At 48.5% G+C, this 12411-nt stretch overlaps 1 long non-coding RNA gene across 1 annotated transcript in view; it reads left to right on the top strand.

Moving 5' to 3' along the window:
• Positions 1 to 9183, top strand: part of LOC126531483 (uncharacterized) — a 41875-nt gene extending 32692 nt beyond the window's left edge. The window contains exon 2 of the long non-coding RNA XR_007599647.3: positions 8521 to 9183. This is a non-coding gene — a long non-coding RNA (uncharacterized lncRNA). The remainder of the gene's footprint in view (positions 1 to 8520) is intronic.
• The last annotated feature ends 3228 nt before the right edge of the window (positions 9184 to 12411 follow it).

Raw genomic sequence — 12411 nt, 5'->3', positions numbered from 1 at the left:
TCGCCAGTTGAATCTCATTACCACAGGTCTTGCAGAGAAGCTTCGCCTAAACCCCTCCCTGGCACATTCTTTGCATGATTCTATTATTATTTTTTCCTTCTTGAGGAACGGCCACCTGCTACGCCTGTTATCGACCCTGGAAGCTCAGTGTGAACAAAAAGGTGTCCTCGCAGATCGAGTCGACGAACTTCAGGGCATGCATCTTCTAGTGAGCGAAAACAAGGGGAAAAAAAAGTACTTTCTTCTCGTTTCGAACTAAATTATCGCGCTTGCTGTGCAAGTAGAGCCTCCTTAAAGTAAACGAAAGCAGTGCTGACCTATACCAGCGAAACGACTTTCACATGGCTGCGCCAAAGCACTGAATGCGTTAGCGATCTAACCGCAACACGTTACAATGCTGTATCTCGTATGAAAAGCAAGGCTCGGCATCGACTAAAAAGTTGAACCCGGTTGACGGGAAGCTTTTATTAGATTACTTGTTAGAATATCGAATTTCTTCATTCTCGTACTTGAGCTTGAACTATCGGGGCTCAAAAATCGGGAAAGAATCAGAGTATAGAATAAACCATGCCACAAATCGACAGTTGCGTTTGTTGCACTTACGTCAGCGACATTTGTCGCGAGTAAACCCCCCCCCCCCCCCCCCCGCCCCTAATCAAGGATATAAATAGTCACCACCACTAAGCATTCTCATCGGTGTGGAGTTAATAAACAACTATCGCTAATGTAATACTGATTATTAAGTGTATGTCTTCACGGTAAAAATTTAATACATAACTAAATAACAAGTCCAGTTTCGAAGGCTTAAATAAGTTTGTTAACGTTCTCTGGTGGTTCCAGCACGGCACGCGTGAGCCTTACGGGTCAACGGCACTTTGCTTACTGCACATGCATTAGCAGGTGTCGCATAGACTGGATTTTCTTTCCGCTGGCTACAAATGCACCGCGAATGGTTGGCTTTTGTCCCGAGAGACCCACAGGCGTCTTCTTGTCGTAACATTGCAAATCAATATGTCGTTCCCGTTTTTCATATTTATCAAACTCTCTTTTTGTCCTTTGCCACGCCAGGTAGTGGTGGTAAAAAACTAACTGCTGCGTGCGAAGGCGCAAGCAGATCAGCGTCAGAGCATGTGGAGAGCATGTAAAGCGTGATCACGTGCCACGAACCCGCAGTTCAGTAATTCTTAGCGAATGCAAGTGTTGCTGCCATACTGTCATGAAAAAAGAAGACAGTCGTTTATGATGAACCAAGTCATCGTCCGCTCACGAACAATATGTTTTCCTGATTTGAAGGGCACCACCACATACGATCACTGCGGCCTCATACATCGTAAATGACGGTTTTACTCAGTCAAGCAACAGCCCTCAGCAGACATATGGGAGCTCATCTGTGAAGTTTGACAGCACAGTATCATGTTCAACGTATCAAAACGCTTCATCAGACCATCTGACGCACGCGGCTATTCCACATGGAAATTAAGCACAGATGGCATGAACAGGCAGTACGGCTCTGCCACAGTGCATTGCCAGTGGTCTCATTGCGACGTCTATGTATTCAAAGCCACTTGATGACCAAATACCGCTTTCCAAGGAAGCCCAATACCACGAAGCATCGCCTGCGGCGGCCCAACCGAAAAGCGTCACCGTATAGGACCACATAAACAGGCGCGAGAACACACATTACTATGAAACGAAATAAGCACGAGTTCAAAGACCACCAGCCCTCGAGGATAAGAGTGACACGTAAGATAGCGTATTCTCAAATGATTTGCAATGTCTAATGAGGTCTAAGAGATACTAATATATATATCAAGCTGCACAATAATAACGCGTGCTTCAGCGGTCATATCGGCCTCTAAGATTCAATGTACACCGATTCAGTGGTACTCGCTATACCACGCATACAGTGATAGCATTCCGAACCCAACAACAAGACGAAAGAGTGAATCCCAGGTATTACGAAGACACGGATTACGATATATTCAGTTAGTGGCATGGCTCCGGATTAGCACAATACGCAGATCCTCCAAGAATTTTACTGAACGCTGCAAAAACCTCGCAGGCAATCAAAACAAGTTTCGTGTTCTGAATAAGAACGCCCACTCCGTAGCTCAAAAAAAAAAAAAAACAGCAATAATTTCCTTGGCCACTCACGCGGCCAGCTTGTGGCGCTTGACGTATATAAGCTCGGGAAAAACAAAATCCGCAGGATATTCGGCGATCGTTCCATATAACCACGACTATGTGCGACGTTGCCAACTTACTCAACGATCCGAAGGGCACGGGAAAGCGGTCCACGATGTGCTGGGGGGCGCCGCGGCGGGACTCCGTCACGTCATCGCACGATTCTTCGCGGCGTACGCGCGACGCACCGAAGGAACACCTTCTCGTGGCGCAGTCCCTCTGCGAACAAGGCTACGCGAGAATACGAAGGAGCATGCGAGAGGAAACATCTGCGCGGAGAATCGGGCGCTAAGGGAGGCAGCCTTGCGAAAGCAACGAGATGGAAAACATGCGAAATAAATATCAAGCATATGCTTAGTTGTTATTTACCCTTTCCTGAAGCGCGCGCGATGCAACGCAAATAAGTAAACATTGAAATGCAGCGACGATCAATCGCCGAGAAGGGGTCGCATAACGGCAAAAGAAAGAGGGAGCTTCGTCGCCTGACACCAACTGGGTGCCATCAAACACGCCACCTGCGTGCAAATTGTGCGCGCCCTTTGTCGCCAGAGCGCGTGCGTGTGCGTACCGCGAATACGGCTGGCGAGCCATGCACTAAAGCGCGCGACTCGGCCTGTGATTGCACAGCGGGGGACAAAATCAGGTATCAAAGACAGTTATCTAGCACACGCTACGGAGAAACTAGCACGGGATGAGCGGCGCAAGGCCCCTTACAAAAAAGGGAAGGGTGGGGGGGGGGGGGGGGTCGTAAAAGGGTTCAGCGACCTCCAATCGAACAGAGATGAGTGACAAGCTGCTTGACGAAGAGGAACCAGGCGACGGTTAACAGGCAAGCGATCGAAGTCGTTACTGCATGAAAACGATCGCCCCGGAGTCGGTGTGCCTGAGGGCACATTCGACCTGACGCGCTGGTGAGCAGCTTCTGAAGGCGAGTGAGCTTTGTCGTGGCAAGAAGTACGCAGGGCTAGCATGATCAGAATAACGGTATTAAAGTCGTCTGCCCGTATAAGAGACCTTCATTGTTGTTTTATACTACAATGAGAGCCCTCTGACAGGGCTGCGAAACAACTAGTTGAATATGACAAAAGAGAGGCTGGGGCTCTGCGCGCAAAGGCTTTCACGCGGTCTGCATTGTCACTGATACAACGACAGAAACGAAAGACGCACGGTACAAATGCTTAAACGCACGTTCTCATATAAGCCCGTACTTAGGCTGGGATTGTCGATAAGAGCAAATATCACCAGACTGTTGTGTCGCACATATTATCAGCGACGTCGGCCAGCCAATGAGAAACAGGCGGAGAAATAGAGCAACCTGACACGGATAAACAAGAAACAGACGCACACCGGCGCCGTCTATTCTTTCTTCGTCCGCGTAGACTTGGGCATTTTCCCCGCCGTGCCTCTATGCGAGCTCTTCCAAATGTCAACTCTGGTGACAAACAACACTCAGAAGAAAAAAAAAGGAAAGCTTTGCGAATTCGGTCCTTGAACTTTATAATTAACGCCTGCATCTCATCTCCAACTTTCTCTGCTGCTACCGTCACTCATCGCACCAAGTGAGAAAGTAAATAGCTCTTCCGTGTAACCTTTGTACATTCAGACATCCGTCGGACTGTCTCGCAGCTGAAGAAATTCGTCAGGAAAGTAGAGCTGGATTCGTGCAAACGAGGAGTGCATCCACTCACAACCGTTTTTTTTAATGTAAGCTGTGCATTGCTGTCCGTTTGGGATTTTGTGCGTGCGGGAAATTTTCATGACCTCAATCTTAATGTTTTTTTTTTTTCTATTTCACTCTATTTCATATAGCTGCCTCATTCCTGCCTAATGCCACCTTTCCACAAGCACGCAACAAACTGACCAAAGATTTTAGACTCCTTCTTTACGCCTCTTCGCGACGCGGGCATCTTGACAATAAGCCTGCGCCTTTCCAAGTCGCACTAAAGCCAACTGGGAAAAGGTACTGTTCGAAGGCAGGTGTGCAAGGCTGCCGTGACGATTCAAAACCACTCCTGGCACAGTATCCTTTCGCTAAACACAAGCGCGCGCACACATTTTGTAGCGAGATAGTCTAGCAGCAGTTAATTCCCCTTTCACATCCCAACACGCTCTCCTGTAGAAAATGCTTGGCAAACAGGATGCGTCAGCCGAATCTAGGCTTTCAGTTACAGGCGAATGTCCGGAATAGAGCATTCCAAATGAATGTTATGCCTCGAATAAACAACGGCATTCGAGAGAAGCTGCCCAAACGTGCGACACATACACACGCTAAGCTTCTTATAGTCCTGATTTACAACAGTTGTTAAGCAAAGAGGCACGACTACCGAGTAAACAAACACGCGCTCAATCGCTCCGGCAACGCGGGACCACCCCGATTCTATGCCAGCGCCGGCACGCAAACATTGTAAATTAGCCGATTATCATTTCGCCGAGGTGAAATCGCAGTTGGGAAAAGCACGAGGACCTCGGCGCCAGATGCGCCAGGAAAAACGACCGAAACGGTGGAAGCGATAGCATCGAAAGTCGGGTCATGCGGTACTTAGAAGAGTCATAAAAATAAAGAAAGAAAAGATTGAAAAAAGAATGGAAAGAAAAGAACAGCTAGGCTACTAAGCAAACAGAGTGGCAAACAGTGAAGATACGTTTGCATGGATAACGCGCGCACACACACAAGACTTGCGCAATAACTGTAACGAAACGCATAGGCCACGGCTCCCCGTCCCCGGACCACTGCTAAACACAAGGCACTCACAACAGCGAAGGAAACTTGAAAACGTAATGCGCACGAGGAAGCCGGCACTTCGCCAGAGTGACACCAACACGTGCCGCAAATAACAACGGTTAAAAAGAAAAGGACGCGCTGAGACGCGGACAAAAGCATGGAAACGATGCAGTCAGAGAGGTCAACCGGTCTATAAAGAAAATCAACAAAGCCTGACAGAGGCACGCAACGGGAGGAGCAACGTACTGGCCTAGGCAGCGGAAGAGAATGCCCACACGGCGGCGAACGAGGAAGCAATACCAGAAAAGAGAAACGGGCCCGGGAGCAGCCGAACAAGCGACAATGGCGGAATGGTTTACGGTTTCTCGTAATGCGGAAATGAGCCCAACTAGACAAGTCCATTCTGGCTCGGTCTGCCGCCGACAACAACCGGGGGCCCCGCTGACCCGCGGGAGAAAGGTAGAACCTCTCCGCCTCTGACACTCGGCAACGCGGACCGCGCCATCGAGTCAAAAAAGAGAGGTCCAAAGTTCGGACCGCCAGCCCCGCCACTCCTGACAAATAAACTGCGGATCAGGCCTCTCGTATACACCGGCGGTGCTGTCGCGCGGGGACCAACAAGACCGGTCCTCGCGGGAAGCGAGGGGGGCGCGCAGGGGCTGGCAGGCCTGGGTGCGCGTACAGGACGCAGTAAAAACGCCAGCCGCCAGAAGGGAGAGTAAATTACGACCGACCCGTTCAAACAGTGGGCGCACGCGCGCACCACCCGCATCTGCAAAGGCCGCGTTCGGATGCTCGCTGCCGCCGTGAAATCGTTACCCTGTGGCCTTTCCTCGTCATCTCCCTTTCTCACTCTCCCGTCTTGATTCTACCCACACGACGACCATACACGACGAACGCAGTGAGACACGCCCGCGTGTCTTACTCCTCGCTCTAGAGAAGAATTGTCTTTATACTCCAGCTCCCTATAGGCAAGCCACCGCCTTACCGGCATGTGAGTACACGGTGGAGTTCTTCAACACCGCGTTGAAGAATTGTACCATATGGGCCTCGGACTGAGAGCCTCTGCCGGCTCCATCATTGACATTAAATAACGTGTTTCTTCCTACCTTGCTTCGCGACAGCCGGAAATTGCAGTCATTGCCTGAGTGAAGACGATGGACTGCGCTTGACCTCTTTACTAGTTTAGAAAACTATATGTGAAAATCAATTGACGCACCCGGTTCAGGGACAACAACGTCTATGAACGTCATCGCGATTTAAAGAAAGCAATTCCAGTAATTGAATCTTAATGACCCCATGTTAGGGCTGCCATCCTATCTTAAACAAATCATGCCCCTTCCCTCCCTCCCTTTCTCCCTCCCTCCCTATACTGCGCGGCAACATGTTTGACCCACACGCGTGCTCTACTGGCGCGAGCTGGTTGTGCCAAATTTCAAGGCAACTCAGACATGTCACTGTTGGTGTCGCGTGCTATAGCGTCTGAACAATGCGGTGCAAAGTTTTTGCGCAAATGCTCGCGACCCTATGTGACGTCGGTCCACACAGACACGCGAAATTGTCATCTGGTGCATCTCCGCTGTTCGTTTCTCACCCAGACCCGACGGCACATTGGGCAACTTAAGAATTGAAGAAAAACAAGCTGAAGGCTAAGAAGACCGCAGCAAGCATAACAAATAGCTTTTAGTGGCACACCCTATACTTGAACACAGAAATATCGAACCATTTCTATTACTGTGTACGCGCAATCTTCCACGATAGATCGCTGTATATGACTAACCTAAATTTATATCAGCACTTCTGACTGGGGCAAGTGAGTGTCTTCAACGACTAGAAAGGCGTGCGCGTGATCGCCATGTGCAGAAAACAAAACGAAATAAGCAGCAAAGAAGAAAAAAATCAAATCATAGGCAGGAGGCAAAGGCACGAACGTACGGCCGCCACTCTATATATTTCATTTCATTTCATACTGTACATCGCTGCCGTCTACCAAAAAGAAAAAAAAGAAAAGCACAGTAAAATCCTGCTTATCCCACGAACGAGCAGCGGCGACCACGTAGCCGACTTGTCCATCACACCTGAATTGGCGTAAAAAGCGGCGATTCGCGAGCACGGTACTGTCAGTTCGGCGACCCACAGGCGAGAATCTCCTGCACCAACACCACCACCCGGAAGGAGAAGATTTCGATCTCCACTCGGGCGCGTTTACGATCGGCCATCCTCGGATCAGTCGCAGTCGTAATTTGCCGGACAGATGCCGATGAACGGCGCCCATTCCACCTCGTAATTTTAAAGAGCGACATGAGCTGCACGTTTATAGTGTTGTCCCGTTCACTTTATGCCCCCCTCTTATGTGTCTTAAACGCGAGCGCTTCAACGGCGGCCACTGACGTGCCCCGCAGCGACATCTTTAGCGTATCTAAGGTGCGCGCGAACTGTTCTGGATCATAGCATTGGTGCGATCGAGCGTTGGTGTTGTAGAGGCGGAGTTAGCCTGACAGTCAGTGCCAGCACTTACTCCACCTGACAACCGCTATCCAGCACATCATTAGTCGCTGTAGTTTGTTTTTGATTTCTAGGATAGCTTTCCCTTCGGAGACTTATTATTCCAAGATTGCATCGCTTAATAAATAGCGACAAATCCCGCTATCGCCCCGATTTCAGAGCCGCGTAAAACGCAAGAATAAGCGACCTCGTATAGTCACTCTACGCGCGGCCCTTTCGGGAAAGCCGTATCACTTGCGCATGAACGTCAGAAATTTGCAGGGATATAAAGGGATCAGTTAGTACAATACAGAGGTAATTGCAGAGCACTGGGACAGGCCTTCGCCTTGCAGTGAATGATGATGATGATGATGATGATGATGATGATGATGATGTCGTCGTCGTCGTCGTCGTCGTGTGCGCATGAATGAGAAAATCCTATTCCCTCCGGTCGGTCAGATAATCGTTTTTCGACGCAGCACTAAAAACACCAGCATGCCAGATATACTGTTCAGCGTCGCCAACTTCACTGCAGTAGGTGCAGAAGAGAGAATTATCACGTTAAGTGTTGGACGCCCACGCCGAGTATGAAACGGCAGCACGAGTATCAAGGCGGATGCACTTTGAGGGTTCGCATTTGTAGCCACTGTCGAAAAAAAAACAGAAAATAATAATAATAATAATATAATTATTGCAGCTGATTTTGTCACGTGCCACTTGTGCTTACACCGCTTCTTAATAAGTGATAACAGCGCTGTTTACAATCGTACCAGGCCTGAAAATCCATGACTGAAAACACCGCGAACAATAGGTGGAAGTAGGACGTAACAGAGTGCACCCGACCTTGCGCTGGCCATCTCCACCGCGTTGTTCGCGCTGCTTTTACTCGTCGATATCTATCTCCTAACACTCAATTTTCTATCTTCCTCTTCACGTGTCGAAAGCTGTACGCTCGCACTCAGTCTTCCTGTCGGTACACGCGGCATAACAAATCTCCCACCGCTCGTCCTCAACAAGTGAGAGCTGGGCGAAGGGTGGCCGGCACCGAGGAATGCGGCCTGTCGCGCCATGACAGCAGCGGTTGACCCGAGGGGCCGATCCGTCAACGCGCCTCCGCTTCCGTTTCGCAGGGAAAGCAAGGGAGCGACTGGCCTGCTGCTGCGGTACGGCCGTGGCCGGCGGCGGCGACCACCGCCGGACAGATGTCCTGACCGAGAGCCGTTGGACACCGAGCCACCTGGGCTGTACGTCGCCGGAGGCCAGAAAGGAAACGGAGCGAGGCGAGGAGGAGGGGGAGGGAAGCGGCGGGACAGCGACCCGAGGCGAGCCCCACCCGCGGTGCCCTGGTCACTGGGCCGCAGGCGGGCGTCCTTGGCCGAGGCCGTTGTCCGACGCGGCTTCCCCCACCGACGCCGCTCCAGAGGCGCGCAAGGGCTTTCCTGCAGGCGCGGTCACCCTGCGACTCTTATAACTCCTGAGGAAATTCTATGTGCGTGTTTCCTCCACCGCATTACGTCGCCGCTACCACGAACCGAAGCTTTCTGCCTTGGATCGCGTTTGATCAACTGGCCTCCGCGACAAACATACCAAGATCGTGTATCACCTAGGTGACAAGGGACTCGGGCGGTGGCTACACGCGCCGCTGGCTGGGAGAGCAACGCAGCTCACTGCTGTAGTTAATGGAGACATACTTCGACGACCCCGCTTCGAGTTATGCTCGGTGTCCTATTTGTAAACAGGATATGCAGCTCCACATGTGCGTGCCATTATACAGTTTATTTGTCCCTTCTCTATCTCTCTGTTCTCCCTTTTCACCCTGTGTAGGGTAGCAAATCAGACTTGCTTCTGGTTGGCTGCCCTGTACTTTTCTTCCCTTTCTTTATCTGTCCCTCTTTTGACAGTCAACTCACGCAGCAGCTATAGCGCAGCTGGTTGCTCTTAACTGACTTTGTACTGATTCACGACAGACCGCGCATACTGTGTGCGATATGCCTTGTTGCCGCTCCGCGTGACCATCGCTGTGATACACTGTGACATCAGCCTCGATACACGGAGCAGCCGCGGAACATATATGTATTGCAGCCACCCTTTTTTGTGAACCAACTACGCCGCAACGTGAGGCGAAGACAAGACCGCCGAGAATCAAATCGACAGTGTATACATTTTACGATGCCGGTGTCACCGGTAATACACGAGGAAAGAGTTCACAGAAAAAAAGATGCAAGTGCTCTGATTTTCACAATTACTTCTATGACCGTCTCCGCTGTTAGAGACAGAGGTAAAGGTGAGTGTTATTATTGTTCAAAGGTAACAGAAACAAAACTGCAATACAAACTGCAGTGTTTACGTATAAAAAGGTAAGTTAAACCATTTTGGAAAATGAAGCCATCGAGAATGTACTGCTGCCGGAGGGCGCACGCTACATATTGGTTCAGTAAGACAGAAAGCAAGAAAGAGAGACATGAAAATATTGACTGCAAGAAAGGAAGCAGTGCAACGCATGGTAACAATGACGACAGTTTCGCAAACAAATGCGACTTCCTACAAATTTACATGTCTCAATATTGTTGTTTCCTAGTCAGTACCGTCACGAATGACTAGAAAGAACAAGATGTAAAGATAGCGTCTTGCAAAGTATCATTACCGAATTGTACTTCAAAAGATGAAGCGCCAACAGAGACAGCACCATAATCAAGAAAGAACAATGACAGTACAAGGCGCTACTTGCAACTGTTTATTGAGGTCAAAACCGGCTGAATATACAGCCATCGGGAGAGGGGGTTGGAGGCCAACCAGACTAAGAAAAGAGGGGACGCCTGTGTCAGCTCCCCATCTCTGAATATTTGCAGAAATGAAAGAATGTTTTTAGATAGGTCTCAGATTTTGGTTAATCTAGTGATTCCCTTCCTATACATCTTCTGTGTTCTCGCGCGTGCGCATTCACGTGTTCAGTGCTCCCTCTTTTTCCTCCCCCTCTCCCCATGGCTATATATTCAGCGGCTTTCGACCTCAATAAACAGTTGCAAGTAGCGCCTTGTCCTGTCATTGTTCTTTCTACATTAGTGTGCTGTCTATGTTCGCGCTTCATCTTTTGAAAGCTATGAACCAACTAGCCTCACAACGTTTTCTACAGCGAATTGTAATTCGTCTTCTAATTTGTAAGTAATCAACGAAGCAGTTCTCGTATCACAACTTTGCATAAAGTAAAGCGCCCATAAGGTGAGCCGCGCGCGAAACTGTACTTACGAGGCCTTCGATACATTATGTCGTGCTTCATACACAGACTATAAGCAAAGATAGCCAGCGGAGGTTCGTGATATAGAAAAAAACAAGCACACTGATTACGGTCTTAAGTGCGAAATGAATGATAAGAATAAGATACTATATATATGTGTGTGTGTGTGTGTGTGTGTGTGTGTGTGTGTGTGTGTGTGCGTGTGCGTGTGCGTGTGCGTGTGTGTGTGTGTGTGTGTGTGTGTGTGTGTGTGTGTGTGTGTGTGTGTGTGTGTGTGTGTGTGTGTGTGTGCACGCGTATGTGTGTGTTTTCCTGCTTTAACGAGTGACATATTAGTCGTAACGTATACCGTGATTCATTAAATTGTATCTCAATCATCGGCGTTGTAATGAAAGTAAGGTAAAATAATTGGTCACACAGTTTTTCAGCGTGCCATCAAAGCAAGAATTTGCTTGTTTTTTAGCATAAGACTGAGACTTCATACAAACGAAGTATAGAAATACACGCCTCCATCAAACCAAATATGCATAGTTTTTGGAGTGAACATCAGCCATATAGTGATGTCCAAGCTACGAGGAAAAGCCGCGGTTTCGCAAATTTGAAAACAGATAAGGGCCAATGGTTCCAAGTAGCTTTTTTTTTTCGATTTACTTATTGCAGCAAGCACCTGGGTTCTAGTTTATTCCATTCTTCAAACTCTCGAGGCAATAGTTGTCAGGTCAGAAGCCTACTCACGTTTGATTACTGTATTCGATCAGCTTTTCATTACAAGCAAGGTGGTATAGTAATGTGCCTTGAACAGGCATTGGAGCTTTGACGTGTATTGTACAGTACTTGCACAGTACTGTACAGAAATTTATAGTGTTGTACAGTGTTGTACGGTAATGAATAAGGACATTTGCACAGGCAGTATAAAAAAAAAGCAAGACATTAGAATGATAATTATGGTTCCGCCCAAGGTTCATCTGAAATGCACTGCGTGCTCTTGTGTGAGTGAAAATTGTATACGACAAGAGGTATTGCCCGCAATATGTTGTACATACGCTGTCAAAACACTGATGGATAAAAGCGACTCATGACGGCAATAAATAAAGTTGCACTCATTCTTGAGCATGTACCGATGTTTTAGACTTCGCGAAAACAGTGTAAAGGTCGGAACGGAAAATCAGACAACCGCGACAGAAGCTTCTGTGTGTTTACTTATGCTTGTCATTTAAAAGTTATGCTGCCGAGTCCCCCAAAGCACAAACTTTGCGTTCTTTTATTGCGGAAGTGCCAGGCGTACTAGAGGCTGGCTTCGACGATGCATCCCGCCGACGCCTTATTTTTCCAGACTTCCCATGGTGCCGAAAATGGCCGAATTTGGCATATAGTTAACGTGCGGTCATCATTTCATAAGGTGCATGACGTTACTAGTAGAAGAATCCCAACGGCAATGTTTAATAACGTGTCGAAAAAGTTTCCATAGAGATGATCGATTTATTTGCGCTCAGTAAGGAAAAAGTTGAATCATGTAGCTTATTTTACGAAGTAGTGTCGCGGTTAAGCCTTGGCATGAGCTAGCACGTTTATTCAAGCTCTGATAAGCTGAAGCATACACCCCCCCCCCCCCCCCCCCCCCCCGTATCCGGATAATATTTCCCCGGTTCAGGTGCGAGTCAGAAAAACTACAATATTATTTTCTAATAACAGCGGGAGCGTTTATATCACAGAAATAATGATAGTGCACATGTTGCCAGCGTCACCATATATATAATAAACAACACACGTAATTTTCTGCACGCCT

The sequence above is a fragment of the Dermacentor andersoni genome, chromosome 5 (genome assembly GCF_023375885.2).
Source record: "Dermacentor andersoni chromosome 5, qqDerAnde1_hic_scaffold, whole genome shotgun sequence".
Classification (NCBI taxonomy): Eukaryota; Metazoa; Arthropoda; class Arachnida; order Ixodida; family Ixodidae; genus Dermacentor; species Dermacentor andersoni.
Note: the sequence above shows the minus strand (reverse complement) of the source record. Positions and strands in the feature narration are given on the sequence as shown.